This window comes from Cervus canadensis, chromosome 2 (genome assembly GCF_019320065.1).
Source record: "Cervus canadensis isolate Bull #8, Minnesota chromosome 2, ASM1932006v1, whole genome shotgun sequence".
Lineage (NCBI taxonomy): Eukaryota > Metazoa > Chordata > Mammalia > Artiodactyla > Cervidae > Cervus > Cervus canadensis.
Window position 1 is genome coordinate 25496562 of NC_057387.1, and position 11389 is coordinate 25507950.

Sequence of the window (11389 nt, forward strand, 5' to 3'; positions counted from 1 at the left end):
CATAAAACCTGTAGGTGGGGTCTTCGAGAGCGAGGGCAGGAAGGGTAAACCACAAAGTGCCGCCCCTCTGGTGCAGAGTGGATGTAAGTTCCTGCTCTCCCAGCAGGGGGCAGCAAGGGCCGAGGAGCGGTATTTAATTCAAGCGACTCGCAGTAATGCTTGAGCAACGCTGAAATACAGTGGATTTCTCATTGAGAGCAATTCAGAGTGATAATTTGGGTATTATAGTAAATGAGGCTCTATTTTACAGTCACAAACTGGTGGGGCCAGAGTGCTTGAGTTATAGAAAACATAGAATGTCCATAAATGTTTGTAAAGGATTTAGCAGAATGAATGCAAATTGCAAAATAAGCTTATGAAAATATTTCAGTCTTACCTGTACGAAGAAATGTAAGCAAGATAGTACATTAAAATCTGTCAAACCATCACATTTTTAAATTATAACTTGTCAAGAGTTTAGGAAAAAAAAAAAAACAGAAGTAAAACCAATGAATCACTGAAGTGGTAATTAGTTAAAATTTATTGCACACACACCAAGAAGACAATTTGCAAACCAAGAGCACTCAGACTAAAACAGGGAATGAGGCTCAGAGGAATGTTGTAAGAAAGCAACTTTTATGGGTGGAAGCAGTGAATGTTTGTTCTTCACAGTGATTGTTACAATATTATTAATAGAATTTTCTTAAATGAAGATAATTGGTTACTAGTGTTTACCTCATATAAATGCAAGGGAACAGTTAAAGTTTCCCTTACAGTTTTTTGAAGTGTAAGCAAAGAAGTGACCAAAGGCAAGTTAGCCAGACTTGTCTTGCAAAGTAAGCTTAATTTAAGCTTTGCTTGTATAACTGAACTGATTTTGTCTACTCAGCTAATTTTCAAGTCTGGTTTCCATTTGTGTTTGATTTTTAACAAATTTCTGGCTAATGATGAAGAATTTTTTATGCTTTGCATTCTGTTTATACATTATCTCCTTTAGTCCTAAGTGTTCATCCCATTGTATGAATGAAGAAACTGAATCTCTAAGAGATTGAGTAATAAACTATGTCAATTTGAATATATATGTTGATGTCCTCTCTGTGCTACTAAAATGATAAATAATTAGTTGTTGTAGGAGCTGTCATAAGCATTGAGGATGTTTAGCATCGTCCCAGATCTCTACCCACTAGAAGTCAGTACCAACCCCTCACCCTGGTTGTGACAACCAGAAACATCTGCAGTTATGACCAAAAGTTCCCTGGGGGGCAAGTGTGCCCACAGTTGAGAACCACTGGATAAGGGCTATCTGATGGTGAAGGATCTCAAAAAAATTCTTGAAGAGTGATGTTGGATGTAACAGGCTGGAGGAAGCCAAAGCTTTTTGTGCCCACTGAGCCACCGTAGGGTGCAGAACACACCTGCATCACCTCTCAGCTTAGAAAGATTACACACCAAAAGGAAGAAAAGACTTGGAGAACTAAAGCCCAGAGGATTAAGTAGAAGGCTGTTCAAAGAACATTTTGATTCCTGATCCATCTTGAAGCAGGATTATGAAGAACTGAGGCAGAAAGATCTTCATGAACACGGTGGACTTAACATAATACCTGATATAATGGTAATTTTTAAAAATGTGAACAATGACAAAGAAGACAATGGAAGAAGAAAAGGACAACTGGAAACTACAGCCCAAACAAAAAGGGAAGGGAAAGTAACTAATATAAATACACAGCAAGGGTCTGTGGTGAATAGTATTTATGCAGTTATAATAATTCATATTAAATTAATCATAAGTATGAATAAATATATAATTATAATCACAGAGATATCATTGTTATATTACTTAATAATTAATTATTGACTTACTTCTGGCTAAACTAAACATGGGCTTCTCTGATGGTTTAGTGGTTTAAAAAAAAAAAAAAATCTGCCTGCAGTGCTGGAGATGCAGTTTTGGTCTGTGGGTTGGGAAGATCCCCTGGAGAAGGAAATGGCAACCCACTTCAGTATTCTTGCTGGGAAATCCCATGGATAGAGGAACCTCGTGGGCTACAGTCCATGGGGTCGCCAAAGAGTTGGACGTGACTTAACTAACGACTGAACAATATTACCAAACTACATAGAGATATGTTTATTGGAAGGATATGGGAATGAAAAGTGGGGCAGGGGCAACTGATATAAACGAGCTAAATCTTAACATATCACAACAGTAAGTGAATAATGCCTACAGCTTTGAGATTACAGAATAAACGTATTACTGGAGGTAAGCATCTAAAACAATAACTAAAAATTTGAGTGGCCCTGGGCTGTGAACAGGAAGGGGAGCTCAGTGAGCCAGGATACTAGTGTTTTCTATTATACTTTTTGATAATGTTTAGTTTTTGAGACAATATGCATATGCCATTTAAAAAAATATTTTTAATATCCAGATCTATTGAAATGTTAGTGAAAAGAGCCCTCTTCTCTGTTGCTGGTAGAGATATGTATTGAGACAAGTTTTCTGGGAAATAGTGTGCCAGTTATCAAGTCTTAAAATATTCATCACCTCAAAAAAAATATTCATCACCTCTAGGAATATATCCTTTAGATGAAGCTAGCAATGTAGGCTAAAATGTATATGCAAAGCCTCATATTATATTATTTGTTACAGTAACAAGTTGGAAACATCACAAATATCCCACAGTTGGCAAGTAGCTAAATGAATGCATAGATATACAACTAATAATATACAACTTTTAAAAGGGTTTATGAAGAACTTACATTGTGTGGAGACAAGCTTACAAAATATCAAGTGGAAAAAAGCAGAGGACCCAACTAAAAGGCCTTATCTCAACAATGTAAAATACATAAGTGCAGGAAAAAGTCTAGACAGCAATATATGAGCATGTTAACACAGGTTATCTCTGGGATTGTGGTAAATTTTTATTTTCTTCTTAATTCTTCCTAGTTTTCTAATTTTTATTCAATGAGCATATATTGCTTTCACAATCAGAAAGAACATAAATGTATCATTTTAAAAGAAAAGGAAACAATCTTGAGTACCAATTGCCTTCAGTTCAGTTCCATTGCTCAGTCTTGTCTGACTCTTTGTGACCCCATGGACTGCAGTACCCCAGGCTTCCCTGTCCATCATCGACTCCCGGAGCTTGCTAGAGAACAAAATCTACCTCTGTGTGGCTAAGGCCTGGAGGGTGGAGTTTGCTTCAGGCCTTTCTGGAACCCCCTGGAGGTTGATTTCCCACTGTACAGTCAACTAGAGATTAGGAATGGAACAAAAGACTATGCAAAGAGTTTCACTTTGCATAACTGGTTTAGCTCACCAAGGCCTTGGAACAGGCGTTCATTTTTATCCACAGTCTAACAGAGGCATTACCATTCACTGTCACATTCATGTGTCTGAATCTTAGGAATCCATGAATTCTTAGGCTCTTTTCCTTTAGTTTCAGGCAGCAAACAGCAGATGAATGATGGTACTTAAGACTGTTTAGGCCAAAAAGCAAGAAAATGAACAAGATATTATTTACTTGAGAGTGGTTTTTTAATGGTCTATTCCCTTATAAAATGTACCTTTTCATCAAAATATCAAAGTATTCTATCATTCATTAATAATACAAAATAGAACAGTGGTTCTTAAACTTTAGAGCTGTTTTAATTATCTGAGGAACGTGTTTAAAATGCAGACTAGTTGGCTCAACCTCTCAAGAGTCTCATGCGTATGATCTACGATGGATTCAAGAATGTGCCTTTTGAACAGATATGATAAGTTAATTTTGATGCTTGTGTTTCTGAGAGTAACTTTGACAGTTATAAAGTAAGGTTTGAAGAAGTATATACCCATGGATAGAAACTCAGTACCTTCCAAACTAAGAATTACTTGTTAATCACTGCTTAATTTAGCTAATTTTGTTGATTTTATAAATAAATATTTAAATTTTCAGTAAAGGATGGGTGGATTAAACATGGGGAATTGAAGAATATACTTATTTTCATCTCACCGGAAATAACAATAAAATGACTGTGGATGGATTTTTTGTAAAAGCCATAAATCCACAAAAACAAAGAAAAGCAGGAGAAAAGACACTAGAAGAAAGATGTCAACAAGATTTTGGGACTCATAAAGTGGATAGACAAGAGGTAAATGATGTACTGGTGTGGAGGCAATAGAAATCTCCATAGGCCATGGGGAAAGTGACAATGGGAGGTCAGTTTGCTCAAGTGAGCCTCATAGATGCCTGGTGATCAGGGGTACCCAAAACCTCTGAACCTAGGGATGAGGAATGGGGGCTGAAAAGAGGAGCATAGATTCACAGTCTGTGTAAGCAGCAGTCAGACCACAGGTCTCTTCTCCTATGCCAGCAAGAGAGAGATGCGTGCTCTTGACATTGGCAAAGAGGCTCTAGGCTCAGAGATACCCGGCCAGTGTACGGCAGGTGTGTAGTTATCCGCCCACTGCCTCTCACAGGCTTACCCTTCATGTCCCGATTTGTTATATGGAAGCTGGACCCTATGAACATTTTCTTTGTGGACCTGACTGGCTTGGTATTAGGCTTTGTCAATAGAAGATTCTGGAATGGCACTACAAGGTGATGGCAGCACAAAGGTGCTTGCAACCTTCTGGATCTGTTTCTCCCACCATTTCATTCTGTGAGGGAGCTAGTGGACTTATGTGGGGGCGCCTAGTGGTGCTTACTTCAGTGACCCTCGTGATCAGTTCCAGCCACACTCAGCCCATGCTGTCTGTCTGACTGCCACTTCCACGGCAGCTCTAGCTGGGCCCTCCAGACACTGCCCCCACCAACTGACCATTTCTCCAGGAGCACGTCCATCCTTGGTGGCTCAGTGGGAAAGAACCCACTTGCCAATGTAGGAGACACGGATTCAATCCCTGTGTCGGGAAGATTTCCTGGAGAAGGAAATGGCAACCCACTCTAGTATTCTTGCCTGGGAAATCCCATGGACAGAGGACAGTCCATGATGTCGCCAAAGAGTCAGACATGACTTAGCAACTAAATAACAACTTAGCCCATCCATGCCTTCTGCAGTAAAAGGCCACCTCTATAGGTTTTTTCTGGAAGGTCTCTTTGCCCCAGGTAGGTTGCATGTTCCTGTTCAGGTCAGTTCAGTTAAGTCGCTCAGTCGTGTCCAACTCTTTGCGACCCCGTGAATCACAGCACGCCAGGCCTCCCTGTTCATCACCAAATCCCGGAGTTTACTCAAACTCACATCCATCGAGTCGGTGATGCCATCCAGCCATCTCATCCTCTGTCGTCCCCTTCTCCTCCTGCCCCCAATCCCTCCCAGCATCAGGGTCTTTTCCAATGAGTCAACTCTTCGCATGAGGTGGCCAAAGTATTGGAGTTTCAGCTTCAGCATCAGTCCTTCCGATGAACACCCAGGACTGATCTCCTTTAAGATGGACAGTAGCTGTGTATTCTTTGAGATCTAATCTCAGCTTGTGTGTGGTGTGGGAATGGGGAGCAGACTACTCCTAGTTCCTAGTCCCATTTCCTTTATGGTCCATACTTCCTCTGTCTAAATAATCTAAAGCTAGTAACTGTTTTTCTACTTCTGGAGCTTTTAGACTCTTTTTTAAAAAAGTAGTTAACCACTTTTAACAGTAAACATTTCTTTATATTAAATTTTCATCTATTTGAATTACTAGTGTGGTTTTGTCTTTTGATATAGTGCAAAGTTTTTAAAGCAGGGAATAAAAATCCTCATATTTGAAGGTGAGATCCACAGTTTCCTTCTTTCCTTGACTCCCAAAACACTAGCATGCAGGATCATAGCTCTCAGGCAGGAGGATCCCTCCAGAGAGAAACTGACTGATGTGGGAGAAAAGGTTTATATCACTGACAGGTTGAGGTTTTGCAACAAAGTGACCAGGCTCCACATTATAGCCCTGCAATGAAGCCATTGGTCAGAAAGCTCTATTTATGCAGGTAACCAGCTTTTTGTTCCTTGCTTATAAATACGAATACATACCTGAGAATCACTAGGAGCCTGAGGAAATTTTCACTATAAAAAATAGTTTTAGTAACAAAATTTTAGTAACAAAGAAGCAGAACAAAATGAATTAAAAGAAAACATCCTGGGCTTAATATCACCCAAGTTATGAGATAGTGCATTCATAAGGGAAAAAGAAAAAGCTCTTAAGTGAACATTCAGAAAATGAAAAAGGGCTCTTGGAAGTTAAAAATGTGATAGTCAAAAGCTCGACAGAAGATTGGAAGACAAAGTGGAGGAAATCCTCTAGAATTTAACCAGAAAGGTAAAGATATGAAAAAACACAAAAATTAGAGCATCAATCTAAGATGTATAATTATATTAAGAGACATTCTAGAAAGAGACAACAGAAAATAAAGTTAGAAATTTTTCAAGAAAATAATACAATTAAATCTTTTGGGCCTGAAGGACATGAACTTCCCTATTGTACAAGGCCAGCTAATTTCCCAGACAATGGCACAGAGAGGCATCACTGTGAAATTTTAGACAATTAGATAAAAAAATCTAAAACCAGAAAATCACTAGACTTCTAATCAACAACACTAAAAACTGGAATATAGTGAAGGACTGCCTGCCCAATTCTGAAGAGAAACAATGATCAATTTAGATTTCTACTTCCAGCCAAGCTATCAACCAAGTGTGAGAGTAGAATGAAGACATTTCCAGACATGGAAGGCTCAAACATTTCACTCCCTTATGCCACTTCTGGCAGGCTACTGGAGACGGGCTTCATCCAACCAAGAATGGGAACAGTATGAGAGCCGTGAAGCAGGACATCCAGCATAGGAGAGAAGCCCAGATAATTCCCAGACAACACATCCCTAGCAGGAGAGGAGGACAGAGAACCCTAAAGGGAAATCTCAGAACAAGAAGTGAACATGATAGATTGCTTTACTTGTGTGACTTGCTAAGAGGAGTTTTAAAGCTTTGACAGAGAATTTAGAATAAGAGTTAGTGATAGACCAAATTAAAATATAAATAATTACCTCCAAGCCATTAAAAAAAAACAAACTCATATAAGCAAGGAAATTAATCATACTACAGTTTGTGGCTCAGCTGTGAATAATAGTTAGTCATAGTAATGTTAACACTGAATATTGACTTTTTTTAACGAAAAAATCACGCTTGGAAAAAACCATACTACAAGGGAGGAGAAAGAGAATAGTTTGTGTGGGTGTGTTGGAAGGGCAGGTGGGTGTAAGGTAATTAAATCCTCATTCTTCTTAGAAGGCAATAGGTAATAACTAAACTTGAAAAATCCAGAAATACTAAGTATAAGCACATATATCAATATGGATATAAATATTGGAAGAAATGTCTGAAAGAGTTGGGAATGTTCTTTATAACGAATAGAGCTGGGAATATAAGGAAGATGTAAGCAAGAGACTGCCCTTGTTTACCCTTCTCTTGTTGAACTTTAATACTCTATTTAGGTATCATGTGAATCAATAACTAAATGTGAGGGACTTCCCTGACAGTCCAGTGGTTAAGACTTTGCCATCCAATGCGGGGGGCACCAGTTCGATCCTTGTTCAGGGAGCTAAGATCCCTCAAGGCTCGTGACCAAAAAACCCAAAACATACAAAACAGAAGTAATATTTAACAAACTTAATAAAGACATTAAAAGTGGTCCACACTTAAAAAAAATCTTTAAAAAAAAAAACCCTAAATGTGAAAACATAGAATTTCAATGACTTGAAACCCATCACTATTATTTTTGCTATTTATGGGACATCCTATCAGGGGCCTCCAAGACCACCACTGGGTTTGGTGACTTGCTGGGACTCACAGAACTTGGCATATAGTTATATTCATGCTTTATTAGAGCTAAAGGGTGCGAAATAAAATTGGCAAATGAACAAGAAGCTTGGGGCCAACTCCAGAGGGAACCAGCACCAGCTTCTGAGAGTCCTCTCCAGTGCATTCACTCAAAACACGTTTAATTCTTCCAGCAATGACTAGAGACAGCATGTGTGAAATGTCATCTACCAGCAAAGCTCATTAGAGACTCAGCATTCAAGGTGTTTATTGGGGGCTGGTCACATAGATACCCTCTGCCCAGCACATTGTAAAACTCCAGACTCCCAGAAGGAAAGCAGGTGTTCAGCACAAGCTACAGTCTTTACACAGACTTCATGCACAATGGGCCACTCATCATTTAGGGAAAGTTTTGTATCAGTCTAGGGAATTGTTTAACATTCAAATTCCCAGGTGCCAAAGGCCAACCTTGCAAACAGGTCTTTCCAAGGATAGCAGTCTTAGGCGGCTATGTTAACTCTTAATTTTCCACTGGCATTAAAAGTCTTTACAGTTTTTCTTACAACATATCAGAAAAGTGCTTAGAGAACTGGAAAGACCCCTGCCTGTGTTAGTTATAAGAAACAAGTTTAAGTCCCACACAGGCTACTTCAATGGCCATGTGATGTTGGGAGAGAAACTATTTGAGACTTGCTTTTTCCATAGGGCTAAAGGAAAGTTTGGAGGATATTAGACAATAACACGGAGAAGGCAATGGCAACCCACTCCAGTACTGTTACCTGGAAAATCCCATGGACGGAGGAGCCTGATGGGCTGCAGTCCGTGGGGTCTCTAGGAGTCAGACACGACTGAGCAACTTCACTTTCACTTTTCACTTTCATGCATTGGAGAAGGAAATGGCAACCCACTCCACTATTCTTGCCTTCAGAATCCCAGGGACGGGGGAGCCTGGTGGGCTGCCGTCTATGGGTCACACAGAGTCGGACATGACTGAAGCGACTTAGCAGCAGCAGCAGCAGGAGCAGACAATAACACAGGTGCTCAGAAAATGTTGATTTCTACAATTCTGTGATTTTGCCTAAAAGTCTCCGTGGTAGACTTCAGACTTAACTTCTCACTCAGTCTCCTCTGCTCTGCTTTTGCATTAAAGTAAATGTGTTCTATTCCAAGGAGTTTTTAAATGTTTCCTTCTGTATCTTAGCTACCTAGAAATTTCTGCCAGTCTTGTGCACTTATCAGCAAGGGGCCATTGAGCTTCCCCAGCTCTGAGTAAAACACTTTGATGAGTCCTTTACCAAGAGAAACCACATCAGTGTAACCAGCTTTGACTAGGTTCTCAGTGGGCGACTCACAGTGGCTTTCCTCCGTGTGTATCTGGTTAGCTTTCATTCATTTCGACTCCCCCAGGGTTGAAGAATGAAAAATGACTCCCCTAGTTTCAACTTCCTTGCTATGCCCACATGACACCCCTCAAGAATTCTGTACAAGAGTCAAGGAACTGTTTGACTCCATTGTTACAGTCCATTCCTCATTTGCCCGGAATCACTTCCCCAAATCCACTAATCTTTCTCATCATTCTTACTCTGAAGTAATCCAACACAAATCCAGAGCCCTGTGGCACATTGCCCACAGTCCACCTAGCCCTAAAAGGCTATTTTCTTTTTTAAAAAGCTTTTTATTTTGTATTGGGGTGTAGCTGACTGACAATGTTGTGATAGGTTCAGGTGAATAGCGAAGGGATACAATCATACATATACATGTATTCATTTTCCCCCAAACTCCCTAAAAGGCTATTTTCTATGTCATGGGATTGTTCTGAAGATTACATGAGCTAATGAATATGAAAGTGTCCCAGCAAATGTAAAATGATACATGAATCATGAATGTTGTTTTATCATGCACTTTTCGAATTCTACAGATTTACCTATTAAACAATAATTATTTACACATAAAGTGCCCCAATATGATACAGTTATGGTTCTAGAACTCCAAAGACTTCATAATTAAAATTTGTTTCACTTTAAAGAAACATTTTTATTAACAAAAATATTTTTATTAAATTAAAAATTTTTGTCAGAATCCCTGATTTTTTATCAGTTTAAGTTTATTTTTAAACTTCAAGTTTATACCATTTATTTGTTGTTAAATCAATCAGTCAAAATACGGCTGTTTTGATGACTTTAAATCTGAAGTTACAAATAACAGTTGAATCTCATGTTAGTCAATTGATCTCTGTTTTTTGTTTTGAAGATATAATTTTGAGAAATCCTAATTACCCAGAATAGAAATCACAAAACTTATTTTTTAAAAAAATAGCTTGCTTAAAATCTAACAATGCTCCTTAACATAATTGTTCTAGAAACTTGAAAAAGGAATAGTCTTGTGACTGTTTCAAAGTTCAGTCATTAACAATATCTAATAAGGGTTGTCATTCTTTAACTGTTTATTATTATTCTATGTGGGGAGCATGAATAAATGGACCCTCAGATAATATGTCTCCACTATTTGGAAGAAAATACATTTTAACTGTATGGTAACTTTTGATACCAGGATATTTTAATCTATGACCTTTTACAAAGTTTCATATGGAACTTAGTTTTTGCCATTGATAAAGGTGCATTTCACTTCAAAACAGTGAATCTGACATTTTTCATATTGGTTCCACACTTTCAGTTTCATGTCTGACACTCTGTGTAGTTGTAAGCCCAGTGACATTGTTACCGTACGCAGCCACAATGATTTTACTGAACTTACTAAAAGTTAGTAAGAGATACAGGCTTGTGCAGCTACGTTACATTACAGAGATATTTAAAGAGTGGGATCTCTTTATCAGGCTCCCCCAGGGGGATTTCTTGTCTCATTTGAATTATTTATACCAACATCCTGTCTTGAACTTCACTATGAAAAATGAAAACTTGGTACTCACAGTCGGCAGCATTACAAACAATGCTGAAAAACCCACAGTTTAAATAATATACCTTAACCAGGTCAGACAGCTCGTGTGGAATTACCTAACACTAGGAAGATTCTGGCATCTTCAAAGAAGTTCTTGTATGTCCCCGTGACACACAGTGAGTTATCAAACACATTTCAGTGACAAAGTTTGTATGTGTTATAACTTGTGCAGTTTTCGCTATTACTTTTTGCTCTCTATGGCACTGCTGTTTTGCCAATTTATTTGATGGAGTATTAAAATTGATCCCAACAACTAGAAGTGTCTTCGGTTATGTAATACATATTTCTTGTTTGTACCTGCATGATCACATTACAAAAGAACAAGGAAAGAGGTGAGACTTATAGCATTCCTCTCATCTACTCACCCTTTCAGTTCAAACTAGAAATAAACTATGATAATATTTAAATATCACACACCAGAATGCCTTCGAAGTCTTAGACTTATAATAATGGAGACATTGTCACTTTTGCAAACATCTGAAAGAGTGCTTAGTGGTGAAATTGCTGAGTGTTCTCGGAAACCTTGGGGTCCACTTCCTCCAAGAAGTCAGACACAGGATGCAGTGGACTTTCAATGAGTCATTAATTTGACATTCATTGGGCCTTTTGTTGACAGAATGGAGAAAAAAGTGGGTTTATTTTCATGCTGCCATTAGGAGTAATTCTGGGGATGGCATAAAATGCAGGGCAGCTGCCT

The 11389-nt window shown here is 38.6% G+C and overlaps 1 long non-coding RNA gene across 1 annotated transcript; it reads right to left on the reverse strand.

Annotated features, from left to right (window-relative positions):
• Nucleotides 1-2917: 2917 nt before the first annotated feature.
• LOC122435617 lies at nucleotides 2918-5251 on the reverse strand. Its single transcript, XR_006267686.1, has 2 exons — nucleotides 5197-5251; nucleotides 2918-3453 (listed from the first exon to the last, which is right to left on the reverse strand). It is a non-coding gene; the product is annotated as an uncharacterized LOC122435617 (long non-coding RNA).
• Nucleotides 5252-11389: the final 6138 nt, after the last annotated feature.